Here is a 14379-nt window from a genome sequence, read left to right on the forward strand (position 1 = left end):
ACGTTGTCCGATCTGCACAAAACCTCCTATGTGACACTTTTAAAAACAATAATAACAATTTTGCCTGGATGCAAAATGAGGAACGCTTCACGAATTTGCGTGTCATCCTTGCGCAGGGGCCATGCTAATCTTCTCTGTATCGTTCCAATTTTAGTATATGTGTTACCGAAGTAACACGTTCACAAAAGATTCTCTGTGAGAGATATATAGGGCTTGAGGTTTACTATGTAGTTTAGCCACGGTGGCAGGTCTATGGACGTTATAACCGTTCATTTTGTTCTTATGAAGCTCTAAAACAGTGGCCTAGTGTTTATAAGCATTTCAATACAAACTATGTCTGTATAAGACTTGTTTTTACCGGTTTTCCTTGTACATTTTACAGGTTTTTCCTTGTACATTTGACAGGTTTTTCCTTGTATATTTTACGGGTTTGTTGTTTTGCAAGCTCCTGGGCTGATGGGTAATATGCAAATTAGAGTCTGGTAAACTGCATACCGGAGAAAAAAGAACCAACAAACTCAACAAACAAATTTTCCACGTCTATTGAGCTTTAGCAAACATCACTACCGTTCCCTTCCTTGTGAAATATCTGCTCATGGGCTCATGGGTTTGAGCACAGCCTTTTTTGTCCTCTTGTGTGTTTGATTATATGAATGTGCAGTACCACGAAATTTCCACAGAGCGTCAGTGTCGGACCGCTTGGCCATGCTTGTGAGTAGGCGGAGTTTGACATAATGTGGTCTTTTGCATCTGGACTGGAACTGGAACGGCGAGTCGTACTTCTTTCAATGATTGCAAGACGTCTTATTACAAATGGACACGTATTAACAAATTGAATCCAAAATTAGATATATGTGTCCATGCAATTTCCCCCCCCCTTCTTTGCGCAGCGTTTGCACCGCACATGTTGGCACCGTGTATGGCTTTAGGAGAGGCTGCAAATAGTGTCAAGTAAACACAACATGGGAACAAACAGCAGCGGGGAGACTCTGAAAGGGAATTCCGTTTTGAGTCAGCCGAGTCGTTTTGTGTTTGGGGTTGAAAAGTTCAGATGACCCCTCAAAAGTCACTCTCGCTTTGTTGGGGATAACCTTTCCAGAGATTATCGTATCCAACTCAAAATTTGGAAAAAACACTCCAAACACAAGGTAGATGATGCACGCTCAACATGATGGCATATTGTTATATGATGTTGCCATGGTAATGCTGCAAAGTCGGATTATTGCGACAAAAAAACAAAATGCTACAACTTTGCGAATCCTGGTCCGATCTGAACCAAACTTGCTAGGATTGATGATAGTCCGGCCCTGAAGACGTCTATATGAAAATATTCACTTCCAAAAACAGCGCCCCCCCCCCCCCCCCCCCCGGTGACGGCAGACAATATGGCGTCTGATATTTGAATAGACTCGTAGAGCTTTTGTGAGATCACCCTCAAACTTGGTGAGGTCGCTGTGAACAAGTTGAGGAGCTTAAGTTATCAAACGTTTTTTTTAAATCTCGCATGGTGTTCGAGATAGGGGGCGCCAAAGTTGGCGATAATTCATATTTTTCACAAAAGAAAGCCAAGTTCTTTTAACTTCACGATGGAAGGTCTAATCTCCACCAAACTTGCTAGGATTGATGATCGGTCGTTGCTGAAAACGGTAAATTTTTACAACAGCGCCTCCTGGTGGTGGCAGAAAATACTAAAAAAACAAACTGTTACAACTTTGCCAATCCTGGTCCAATCCGAACCAAACTTGCTAGGATTGATGATAGTCCGGCCCTGAACACGTCTATATGAAAATATTCATTTTCAAATAAAGCGCCCTTGGTGACAGCAGACAGAATTACCTTTATAGTTTTTGATTCTGCTCTAACAGGGATTGTTGTATCCAACTAAAACTTGGTATGTGGGACCCCAGACCCGTCCTGAACATGTCTGTATAAGGTCACCTACCTACAGGAAGTGGAACGCCCGAAACAGGAAGTCAAATCTAACATTGTCCGATTGACACAAAACTAGATATGTGAGTTACGAGACCTTCCCTGAACACGTGTACGGAGACGCCGCCGACCGAACAGGAAGTCGGCCATTTTAAACAGGAAGTGCCCTCTAACTTTGCCATACGTTGTCCGATCTGCACGAAACTTCAAATGGGAGTTAAGGGACCTTCCCTGAACACGTTTACGGACACGCCTTTGACCAAACTGGAAGTCGGCCATTTTAAACAGGAAGTGCCCTCTAACTTTGCCATACGTTGTCCGATCTGCACAAAACCTCCTATGTGACACTTTTTAAAAACAATAATAACAATTTTGCCTGGATGCAAAATGAGGAACGCTTCACGAATTTGCGTGTCATCCTTGCGCAGGGGCCATGCTAATCTTCTCTGTATCGTTCCAATTTTAGTATATGTGTTACCGAAGTAACACGTTCACAAAAGATTCTCTGTGAGAGATATATAGGGCTTGAGGTTTACTATGTAGTTTAGCCACGGTGGCAGGTCTATGGACGTTATAACCGTTCATTTTGTTCTTATGAAGCTCTAAAACAGTGGCCTAGTGTTTATAAGCATTTCAATACAAACTATGTCTGTATAAGACTTGTTTTTACCGGTTTTCCTTGTACATTTTACAGGTTTTTCCTTGTACATTTGACAGGTTTTTCCTTGTATATTTTACGGGTTTGTTGTTTTGCAAGCTCCCTGGGGCTGATGGGTAATATGCAAATTAGAGTCTGGTAAACTGCATACCGGAGCAAAAAGAACCAACAAACTCAACAAACAAATTTTCCACGTCTATTGAGCTTTAGCAAACATCACTACCGTTCCCTTCCTTCTGAAATATCTGCTCATGGGTTTGAGCACAGCCTTTTTTGTCCTCTTGTGTGTTTGATTATATGAATGTGCAGTACCACGAAATTTCCACAGAGCGTCAGTGTCGGACCGCTTGGCCATGCTTGTGAGTAGGCGGAGTTTGACATAATGTGGTCTTTTGCATCTGGACTGGAACTGGAACGGCGAGTCGTACTTCTTTCAATGATTGCAAGACGTCTTATTACAAATGGACACGTATTAACAAATTGAATCCAAAATTAGATATATGTGTCCATGCAATTTCCCCCCCCCCTTCTTTGCGCAGCGTTTGCACCGCACATGTTGGCACCGTGTATGGCTTTAGGAGAGGCTGCAAATAGTGTCAAGTAAACACAACATGGGAACAAACAGCAGCGGGGAGACTCTGAAAGGGAATTCCGTTTTGAGTCAGCCGAGTCGTTTTGTGTTTGGGGTTGAAAAGTTCAGATGACCCCTCAAAAGTCACTCTCGCTTTGTTGGGGATAACCTTTCCAGAGATTATCGTATCCAACTCAAAATTTGGAAAAAACACTCCAAACACAAGGTAGATGATGCACGCTCAACATGATGGCATATTGTTATATGATGTTGCCATGGTAATGCTGCAAAGTCGGATTATTGCGACAAAAAAACAAAATGCTACAACTTTGCGAATCCTGGTCCGATCTGAACCAAACTTGCTAGGATTGATGATAGTCCGGCCCTGAAGACGTCTATATGAAAATATTCACTTCCAAAAACAGCGCCCCCCCCCCCCCCCCCCCCGGTGACAGCAGACAATATGGCGTCTGATATTTGAATAGACTCGTAGAGCTTTTGTGAGATCACCCTCAAACTTGGTGAGGTCACTGTGAACAAGTTGAGGAGCTTAAGTTATCAAACGTTTTTTTTAAATCTCGCATGGTGTTCGAGATAGGGGGCGCCAAAGTTGGCGATAATTCATATTTTTCACAAAAGAAAGCCAAGTTCTTTTAACTTCACGATGGAAGGTCTAATCTCCACCAAACTTGCTAGGATTGATGATGGGTCGTTGCTGAAAACGGTAAATATTTACAACAGCGCCTCCTGGTGGTGGCAGAAAATACTAAAAAAACAAACTGTTACAACTTTGCCAATCCTGGTCCAATCCGAACCAAACTTGCTAGGATTGATGATAATCCGGCCCTGAACACGTCTATATGAAAATATTCATTTTCAAATAAAGCGCCCCTGGTGACAGCAGACAGAATTACCTTTATAGTTTTTGATTCTGCTCTAACAGGGATTGTTGTATCCAACTAAAACTTGGTATGTGGGACCCCAGACCCATCCTGAACATGTCTGTATAAGGTCACCTACCTACAGGAAGTGGAACGCCCGAAACAGGAAGTCAAATCTAACATTGTCCGATTGACACAAAACTAGATATGTGAGTTACGAGACCTTCCCTGAACACGTGTACGGAGACGCCGCCGACCGAACAGGAAGTCGGCCATTTTAAACAGGAAGTGCCCTCTAACTTTGCCATACGTTGTCCGATCTGCACGAAACTTCAAATGGGAGTTAAGGGACCTTCCCTGAACACGTTTACGGACACGCCTTTGACCAAACTGGAAGTCGGCCATTTTAAACAGGAAGTGTCCTCTAACTTTGCCATACGTTGTCCGATCTGCACAAAACCTCCTATGTGACACTTTTTAAAAACAATAATAACAATTTTGCCTGGATGCAAAATGAGGAACGCTTCACGAATTTGCGTGTCATCCTTGCGCAGGGGCCATGCTAATCTTCTCTGTATCGTTCCAATTTTAGTATATGTGTTACCGAAGTAACACGTTCACAAGAGTTTCTCTGTGAGAGATATATAGGGCTTGAGGTTTACTATGTAGTTTAGCCACGGTGGCAGGTCTATGGACGTTATAACCGTTCATTTTGTTCTTATGAAGCTCTAAAACAGTGGCCTAGTGTTTATAAGCATTTCAATACAAACTATGTCTGTATAAGACTTGTTTTTACCGGTTTTCCTTGTACATTTTACAGGTTTTTCCTTGTACATTTGACAGGTTTTTCCTTGTATATTTTACGGGTTTGTTGTTTTGCAAGCTCCCTGGGGCTGATGGGTAATATGCAAATTAGAGTCTGGTAAACTGCATACCGGAGCAAAAAGAACCAACAAACTCAACAAACAAATTTTCCACGTCTATTGAGCTTTAGCAAACATCACTACCGTTCCCTTCCTTCTGAAATATCTGCTCATGGGTTTGAGCACAGCCTTTTTTGTCCTCTTGTGTGTTTGATTATATGAATGTGCAGTACCACGAAATTTCCACAGAGCGTCAGTGTCGGACCGCTTGGCCATGCTTGTGAGTAGGCGGAGTTTGACATAATGTGGTCTTTTGCATCTGGACTGGAACTGGAACGGCGAGTCGTACTTCTTTCAATGATTGCAAGACGTCTTATTACAAATGGACACGTATTAACAAATTGAATCCAAAATTAGATATATGTGTCCATGCAATTTCCCCCCCCCCTTCTTTGCGCAGCGTTTGCACCGCACATGTTGGCACCGTGTATGGCTTTAGGAGAGGCTGCAAATAGTGTCAAGTAAACACAACATGGGAACAAACAGCAGCGGGGAGACTCTGAAAGGGAATTCCGTTTTGAGTCAGCCGAGTCGTTTTGTGTTTGGGGTTGAAAAGTTCAGATGACCCCTCAAAAGTCACTCTCGCTTTGTTGGGGATAACCTTTACAGAGATTATCGTATCCAACTCAAAATTTGGAAAAAACACTCCAAACACAAGGTAGATGATGCACGCTCAACATGATGGCATATTGTTATATGATGTTGCCATGGTAATGCTGCAAAGTCGGATTATTGCGACAAAAAAACAAAATGCTACAACTTTGCGAATCCTGGTCCGATCTGAACCAAACTTGCTAGGATTGATGATAGTCCGGCCCTGAAGACGTCTATATGAAAATATTCACTTCCAAAAACAGCGCCCCCCCCGGTGACGGCAGACAATATGGCGTCTGATATTTGAATAGACTCGTAGAGCTTTTGTGAGATCACCCTCAAACTTGGTGAGGTCACTGTGAACAAGTTGAGGAGCTTAAGTTATCAAACGTTTTTTTAAAATCTCGCATGGTGTTCGAGATAGGGGGCGCCAAAGTTGGCGATAATTCATATTTTTCACAAAAGAAAGCCAAGTTCTTTTAACTTCACGATGGAAGGTCTAATCTCCACCAAACTTGCTAGGATTGATGATGGGTCGTTGCTGAAAACGGTAAATTTTTACAACAGCGCCTCCTGGTGGTGGCAGAAAATACTAAAAAAACAAACTGTTACAACTTTGCCAATCCTGGTCCAATCCGAACCAAACTTGCTAGGATTGATGATAGTCCGGCCCTGAACACGTCTATATGAAAATATTCATTTTCAAATAAAGCGCCCCTGGTGACAGCAGACAGAATTACCTTTATAGTTTTTGATTCTGCTCTAACAGGGATTGTTGTATCCAACTAAAACTTGGTATGTGGAACCCCAGACCCGTCCTGAACATGTCTGTATAAGGTCACCTACCTACAGGAAGTGGAACGCCCGAAACAGGAAGTCAAATCTAACATTGTCCGATTGACACAAAACTAGATATGTGAGTTACGAGACCTTCCCTGAACACGTGTACGGAGACGCCGCCGACCGAACAGGAAGTCGGCCATTTTAAACAGGAAGTGCCCTCTAACTTTGCCATACGTTGTCCGATCTGCACGAAACTTCAAATGGGAGTTAAGGGACCTTTTTAAAAACAATAATAACAATTTTGCCTGGATGCAAAATGAGGAACGCTTCACGAATTTGCGTGTCATCCTTGCGCAGGGGCCATGCTAATCTTCTCTGTATCGTTCCAATTTTAGTATATGTGTTACCGAAGTAACACGTTCACAAGAGATTCTCTGTGAGAGATATATAGGGCTTGAGGTTTACTATGTAGTTTAGCCACGGTGGCAGGTCTATGGACGTTATAACCGTTCATTTTGTTCTTATGAAGCTCTAAAACAGTGGCCTAGTGTTTATAAGCCTTTCAATACAAACTATGTCTGTATAAGACTTATTTTTACCAGTTTTCCTTGTACATTTTACAGGTTTTTCCTTGTACATTTGACAGGTTTTTCCTTGTATATTTTACGGGTTTGTTGTTTTGCAAGCTCCCTGGGGCTGATTGGTAATATGCAAATTAGAGTCTGGTAAACTGCATACCGGAGAAAAAAGAACCAACAAACTCAACAAACAAATTTTCCACATCTATTGAGCTTTAGCAAACATCACTACCGTTCCCTTCCTTCTGAAATATCTGCTCATGGGTTTGAGCACAGCCTTTTTTGTCCTCTTGTGTGTTTGATTATATGAATGTGCAGTACCACGAAATTTCCACAGAGCGTCAGTGTCGGACCGCTTGGCCATGCTTGTGAGTAGGCGGAGTTTGACATAATGTGGTCTTTTGCATCTGGACTGGAACTGGAACGGCGAGTCGTACTTCTTTCAATGATTGCAAGACGTCTTATTACAAATGGACACGTATTAACAAATTGAATCCAAAATTAGATATATGTATACAGGATCAATGGCTGGATGGATCAGATGGATTTCATCACAGAGGTATATCTGTAGACACCCTGATATGTATATCAGGGGTCGCGTTAACCGAATATTTTCCGTCATTGACCGTTTTTTTAAAACGGTGACGGAAAAATCTGAGGGCCATCCGTCATTTTGACAGATTGCAACTCACACCCCTGACCACTTGGTGGTGAAGAGCATATTACAGTAAGTTGAAAGTAGAAAAGAAGAAAAATGTCACGGCAGTTGAGTGTCAGAAGTTTCTTTAAAAAGCCCAAAAACTATGTTGATAAAAGAGGTAAAAAAGAGGGATAGATGCAGATGAAGGACAAACTCAGCCCTTGGCCTCAGCGGAGCGAGGAAGCGGCAGTAAGGAGGTTAGGCGAGTTCAGTGGGAGCAGGAGTTCTCCTGGCTGAGAAGGGAGGATAGAAAAATGTTGTGCGACAAAATAAAGATTCACATCGGAGAATCTGAGCATAACTTCTGACCTGGACACCGTACTCAATGCATCTCGCTATCCTTGTAGTGCTGTCAGCGTGTTAAAGAGCTATGGACAGGAGGCTTTGGAGCGCGTCTGTGACCGGTGCAGCTGATCCACTGGTGCAGAAGGAGCGCATGTTGCGGGATTTCCAACCACGCGCAATTACGCGCAAGCAGGCACGCGATTTAAGTCCATGTGGACCAGGAGGAAGGTGTGAGACTGTGCGTTTAGGCCACAGGTGAACTGTTCATATTCCACTGCAATATGAACAATGCAATTGAATATGTCATTATTATCATTTAAAGTGACCGGTAAAAATTGATTATGACGGGATTTTTATGACCCTGTCAGTCAAAATGACAGACAACGAAAAAGTCTAGCGCGACCTCTGATGTATATATATGTGTATATATATATATATATATATATATATATATATATAAATATATATATGTGTGTATATATATATATATATATATATATACACATATATATACATATATGTATGTATATATATACAGTTCAAGAGGAAATAGTGGTGATGTGCAGACAATTACCAACAGTGAAGGAGGAGGTAATAGTTATTAACGTATGGAGTAATGAAGGTAGAATGTATGAAAATAATAAGTTTCTAAAATCCATGTAAACAATTTGTGATAAGGGGAGTTGGAGTCAATTCTTAAAGATTTACAGTTAAATGTAAACGTTAGTGCTCTTTATTCAGAAAACCCTCATGTCACATCTACATTTAATAATCATCACTTTATATAGTCGTTTTTGATGCCTATTTGTTTCCCAGATATATTAGTGTGTGTGTGTATGAATGGGTAAAACTGTCTCTTACTGGACAGTTGTACTTTTTTTTGAGTACTTACTTGATGCGGCCCAGCCTCACCCAGACTCCAAGGCAAATTGAGTTTGAGACCCCTGTCACAGAGAATAATAACAAATAAGTCACAAATACAAAATATCTTTGTATCAAAATGTCACAAATAAAGACTTAAATATAAATACATTTAAAGAAAACAACATTCAACAACGAGCATACCTCATTGGCCGTGTACCTTGAGAGGAATTAGAAAGGACCTGAACGGGTCTTCACTTTGTCCATGTCTTTACAGCAACACAAAACTTATCCTCCTGTTTCTCTGTCTCCAGCGAGGCAATCTGTCTCATGTTGCAGCAGCGTGCCAGCACCACAAAGCCCCGTCCCCATTGGTTCCGCTAAACAATATAAATAAATAAACTTCTGAACAGCCTTCTAAACCTTCTTTGTGATCTTCCTTATTTATGTACACAAATTAAACCCTTTTAATAAACGTACACTATTCTTATATTTAAATGAGGTTACTAAATGAAAAACCTATTAATTACATGAAAGCCTGATGAACTGTATGGCTGGCTATGATGCCAGCTACACTACCACCAAATCACTGGTGATTTCTTTAATTAACTTGAATGTAGGATTGAAATATGAATATTTGCCACTAGGTGCAATGAAAGATGTATTACTGTGTTATGGCAGCATTAATCAGCTTCCAGCAAAGTAACTGTCTTGTGAATAGGTCTCTCTAGGTAGACTGGTTTGGTGAGTCGCTTGCCTTGGTCATCCAGTGCTGAATCGCTCATCAGCAACTGAAGCTTTCTCACACATCCTTCTCCAAACTTCAGTGACCTTGGCCAGTTTCCATGTGTTTCGTGGTGCATTGTCGTCTTGAACAATCACTACATCATTGACCTTTGCATTCCTGTGTGTTGTTTGCCTCTGTTGCTGGCTTAACAAGTATTCTTTTCTCCATCTGGACCAGAAAACATTGGTCAAATATTGTACTCTACGCCATCTTTTGCAAAGATAAAGGTCCTCCCTTACAAAGTCTCCAGGTGGTGGCGAGATTACTGAGGATTTCATCGTCAGGATGTGGTTGGGAGTAAGAGGCTGCGGCCCAGCTGGGTCGTTGAGACAGTGTGCCGTTAAAGGTCTGCTGTTTATGATTGCCATGACTTCATAAAGGTAAGTTCTCAGTGATGAGAACTCCCTGATGAGAACTCCCATCATCAGCTGCAAACAGGACACCATGGAAACGGTGGTGGAAAGGAGGATGCTAAATAAACTTTTTTCCATCATGGATAATGCCGATCATCCTCTCCACCACATCCTCCAGGCCCAGGAGAGCACATTCTCCAAGAGATTCAGACAGCTCCGCTGTCACAAGGACAGATTCAGGAAGTCATTCCAGCCATCAGCCATCAAGACTTACAATAACTCTCTGTAAAAAATAAAAAAAATAAAAATATATTAAAAAAAACTGCTCATTTGCACAATGCACATTTTCTTTCCATTACACCCCTTTATGCCATTCCTTTATTATTGCACTGTTTTTTTTCCCCACTGTTGCACATTTTATGTTTATATTACATTTTATGCTTATAATATTTGTTTGTATTGCTGCTATGTTGAAACAATTTCCCCTTGGGGTTGAATAAAGTATTTCTATTCTATTCTATTCTATGAACTATCAAGCCCTGGGTCTTCAACTGTGATGTGTCCCACCGTAATATCTCCGCTGGGAAGCTTGTCTCGCCAGAGAAAGTCTGGACCAGTAAACCAGTTGGAAGCAATGAGTTATTTTACCATTAGGCCCCTTGATGCGTGATCAGCAGGATTGTCTTCTGTGATCACGTCTCCATTGGCTTGGATTGGTACTCTCTCTGATGCGCTGAATGCGGTTCGCCAAAAATACATGAAATCTTCTCGTCTGCCGACAGTTCCAGCCTGGGTACTGTTGTGACTTTCGTGGGGGCCACTCTGGCCTTGCCCATGACCAAAGAGCAATGAATTTGTCCTGAAACACTGATAGCTCTCAGAAAGGTACATCCTCCATACCCTATAACACTTGCGTCAGAGAAGTGATGGAGTTCATATCTTTGGACTTCCTTGAAAGTTGCTGGAAGGTAACATCTTGAATTTCCTTCAGGATCAATAAAGTATCTATCTATCTATCTATCTATCTCTGAATCCTGACATCAGCTAGGTTCTGCAGGTCCAAGAGCCAAGATTCCCACTGTGGTTGAAGATCATCAGATAATGGTTCATCTCATCTCATCAGGCAGCCCGTGGCCAAGTGGAAAGGGAACTTGACTTGTAACCGGAATGTTGCTGGTTCAAATCCCCACCTGGCCAAAAAAGTGCTGGGGTACCCCTGAGCAAAGTACCCAACTGCTCCCCGGGCGCTACTCAGTGTGGCAGCCCACTGCTCCTAATTCTAGGATGGGTCAAATGCAGAGAATATCAGTCGCTCTGAGACTGAGAATAATTTCCCTAAGGGGATTAATAAAGTATCTAAAATTAAAATCTTGTCATGACACATTTGTTGTTGTAGTGGCGAAGGTACAAAGCCACTGGATAGTCATTAGCTGTAAGAAGTTAAAAGTTTCAACTGGCTTGACTCGTAGGAACAGTTGTAATTCATCAATCACGAAGGCGAGGGAGAGTTGTGTGAAGGGTTTGCACATTTATTTCCACTTGCCATACATCCAAGTTACATTTCCATCTATATGTACCTAAGCTACTCGAGGATCAGCGTCACATAGAAATATTCCCTTGATGTTCAGTTTGTGAATGACGATCTATAGATTCCAACAGTAAGACAACGTAACCTAATGTCACGTACCTTGTTACACCAAAACCTAAAGTACAGCTTCTAAATGGACACATCAATCCAACTGGTAGATAATTTTCAGTACACATCTTCCAATTCCTTTATCTATCATAGCCGTCAAAGATATCAAAGTGCCCATGGTAGCTTTTATCTAAAGAACAAACTGTTAATACATTACATTGTAACAAGTATCAAATCTTGCATCAGCCACCCGGCCTAACCCTGAACTAAACTAACTTGACTTTGGTAAGTATTTGCTTTACAACTAGAATGAAAGGTGCTACAAACCCAAGTGGGTTGTAGAACGGGCGTTCATTCACAGTTACTCTGAATTGGAATTGATCTGAAGTCATACACCATTTAACTCCCAAAGCTCTCTCAATGTCTGGCTGACCCAAGGCCACATCTTGATTTTTTTTGCAGTTTCAGCACACTCTTCTTTGGTAATTGATACAAGCACCTCTGTAGTTTGCACAGTCAGGTGAAGAGGCTGCGCCAAACAAGTGCACTCTCAAGCGATAGACTGATGGTTCTGATTTAAAGTCCTCAGTGTCCCACCAGAGAAATCTCAAATAGTCTCGGTCCTCTGACCCAGTGCCGGCCCTGAGTAATTTGGTGCCCTAGGCAAGATTTTAGCTGGCGCCCCCTTGCATCGCAGCAGTCAATTTCACAATCAATTTTCATACAATCACACAGAAACTGCATGTGTGTATTCAAGATTTTATTTCTTTGAGTAAAAAATATCACACCAAATAAAAACTAAAGAAAGAAACAAGTGATAAAATTAAAAAGGACTGATGCTGTGTCACTGGGCTGTGCAGAGGTAGATGGGACAGCAGCACCTGATGCTGTGTCACTGGGGGTGATGCTGTGTCACTGGGGGTGGTACTGAAATATTTTAAAAGTGCATCTGAAGAGAGAAGAGAAGTATATGTGACGACTGCATGTTACATTTTAATAAAAAAAAACAGATGCTTGGTGTGCTATACATGAGACTAATATAGACTAATAATGAAAATGTGATGAGATTCATTCAACTTTATTGTCATTGCAATGCAATTCAGTCTAACCAGAGTGCAAAAACCAGTAAAGTGCAGTGAAATGAATATATATATCTGTATATATAGCCTATGAATGATATGGGAAAGCTAAGGTATGAAATATTAACAGTATTACACTTTAACTGCACTTTAACACTGATGTAAACTTTAACAAACATAAACTGTGACACATAAAACCAAAGGCTTACAACCACCCTATTACAAAGGGGATGGACAACTAAAAGCATTTTAACTGACATACAAGCAGGAAAGACACCTGTAAAATAACACCTGAACAGGCCTAACGTTAAGTTTCCAAAGGTCCCTGATGAATTTAAGGTGGAGTAAAATTAACACACGTCGACTCAGCTCTTTATTGATTATTAAACAATGTTGCTATTGTCCGAAGTAAGCTAGCAAGCTAACACTCTGCTCCAACAACGGTAACTACGATGCATTAAACTATTAATTTCATGAACTTCATCACATTGACATTACTGTACCTCTATCTTTTTCACGTTTTTCTTCCTCTTCTTTCCTTCTTTTCCTTCCTTGGGCGCCGGATGGCTTCAGTCTTTTGAACATAATTCCGATACAGTGTCATTAATCTTTTTCTTCGTCTCTGGGTCACGGTCCGGTCAGATTCAGGCAGCTGGCCTCTTGACCCCGCCCCCCTCACAGAGGGCAGGTACAGAGCAACGGCTCGTTGCACTCATAAAAAAGGCTTCTGCATTATTTAATAGTCTTTGCTATGACTTGATGTTGCTGTGGGCTTATATAATATTTCGAAATAATAGTAATAATGACACTGGTAAAAAAAAAAAAAGTATTTATAATTAAAAAAAATAAAAAAAATTCTTCTCCTCCGTTTTCGGCGCCCCCTGCGAATGACGGCGCCCCTAGCATTTGCCTATACTACCTATGCTCAGGGCCGGCTCTGCTCTGACCTCACGTGAAACTGGTGAAACGTACACTCTATATCACACATTATTGCTACTGGACGCTTACGAAACCGGCAGGGAACTCTTAACAAAGTATTTGTTAACTCTGGCTCAATAAGCAGATGATCATTTAATGACATGCCTTGAAACTTCGCTGAGCAGTCGAACACGACCTGAATTTTCCCTGGTTTCTGTGGGTGATATACCCCATGGTGAGGGATGTACTAGGCAGGGCTCTTATTGATTTTATCTTCTGGAACCTTTTCAGCATCTCTGCAAGCTATTGTTTCACTCATGAATGCTATGTAGTCCTTGTGGTATTGCTGGTCTTTCTCAACTCTCTTTCTCAAACACTTCAGACGGTGATTTGCACACTTTTGGTTGTCTGGCAAATTTGGCCTGTTTTTTTCATGTTTTCATAGGACACAGACGACAACAACAATAACAGTCTCTCCCTTATTGTTAGCCTGTGGTTGTTTCGGTAGCAGGCTAACAGCTTCTCCCTTGTTGTCTGGTCTAGTCTGGTCAGGAAGTATAAAAAAGTCAAACTTTGTTGGGAAAAGTCCTCTGTTTAGTAGAGGTGGGTGATATGATCTTGAAATGATGTCACGATATTCCATCATGATGTATCGCAATACTGGTATTTGGTATAGTATTTCACAGAATTTCAAAATAAAAGTCTTCATTTTGAAAAATTAAAAAAGGAAATACAGAAATACTTAATTATAATATATAATATATAATATATTATAATTTATATTAAGTGGTAGTCCACATTAAATTGATTTGTTTGAGACATTTGCCCCATATGTGACCATAA

At 41.2% G+C, this 14379-nt stretch overlaps 4 non-coding genes across 4 annotated transcripts; all 4 read right to left on the reverse strand.

Moving 5' to 3' along the window:
* Positions 1-71: 71 nt before the first annotated feature.
* Positions 72-177, reverse strand: LOC131447997 (U6 spliceosomal RNA). The gene has a single exon (XR_009234127.1). It is a non-coding gene; the product is annotated as a U6 spliceosomal RNA (small nuclear RNA).
* A 2135-nt stretch (positions 178-2312) lies between these two features.
* On the reverse strand, positions 2313-2418 carry LOC131447998 (U6 spliceosomal RNA). Its single transcript, XR_009234128.1, has one exon. It is a non-coding gene; the product is annotated as a U6 spliceosomal RNA (small nuclear RNA).
* Positions 2419-4548: 2130 nt separating this feature from the next.
* On the reverse strand, positions 4549-4654 carry LOC131447999 (U6 spliceosomal RNA). Its single transcript, XR_009234129.1, has one exon. It is a non-coding gene; the product is annotated as a U6 spliceosomal RNA (small nuclear RNA).
* A 1997-nt stretch (positions 4655-6651) lies between these two features.
* Positions 6652-6757, reverse strand: LOC131448000 (U6 spliceosomal RNA). The gene has a single exon (XR_009234130.1). It is a non-coding gene; the product is annotated as a U6 spliceosomal RNA (small nuclear RNA).
* Between the last annotated feature and the right edge of the window lie 7622 nt (positions 6758-14379).

Source organism: Solea solea, chromosome 20, assembly GCF_958295425.1.
Source record: "Solea solea chromosome 20, fSolSol10.1, whole genome shotgun sequence".
Classification (NCBI taxonomy): domain Eukaryota; kingdom Metazoa; phylum Chordata; class Actinopteri; order Pleuronectiformes; family Soleidae; genus Solea; species Solea solea.